We start from the raw sequence: 296 nt of genomic DNA, 5'->3' as shown, positions 1-296 counted from the left end.
GAGGGTCCGCGGCCCAGGTGCTCGCAGGAGAAAGGGCACCGGAAGTGCGCTTTCTTCTAAACCCTCCCCCCCCGCCCACGGGGGACCCGAACCGGGCGCACCGGAAGTGCGCACCGGGAAGTCCCGCCCCTCCCGGAAACCCGGCCCTCCCAGGGAGACCTCGGGAGCGCCAGGCAGCCAGCCCTCGCCATTTCCCAGCGCCTGCTTTTAAAATGGTAGCCGGAAGGAAGTTTGCGATTAGGAGGCGCGTGGGGCTGTAAGGATACGAACATAACTTCCGGCCGGCTTGCAAGATG

The sequence above is a fragment of the Myotis davidii genome, unplaced genomic scaffold, assembly GCF_000327345.1.
Source record: "Myotis davidii unplaced genomic scaffold, ASM32734v1 scaffold13, whole genome shotgun sequence".
Classification (NCBI taxonomy): domain Eukaryota; kingdom Metazoa; phylum Chordata; class Mammalia; order Chiroptera; family Vespertilionidae; genus Myotis; species Myotis davidii.
The sequence above is the reverse complement of the archived record's forward strand: the minus strand, read 5'-3'. Positions refer to the sequence as shown.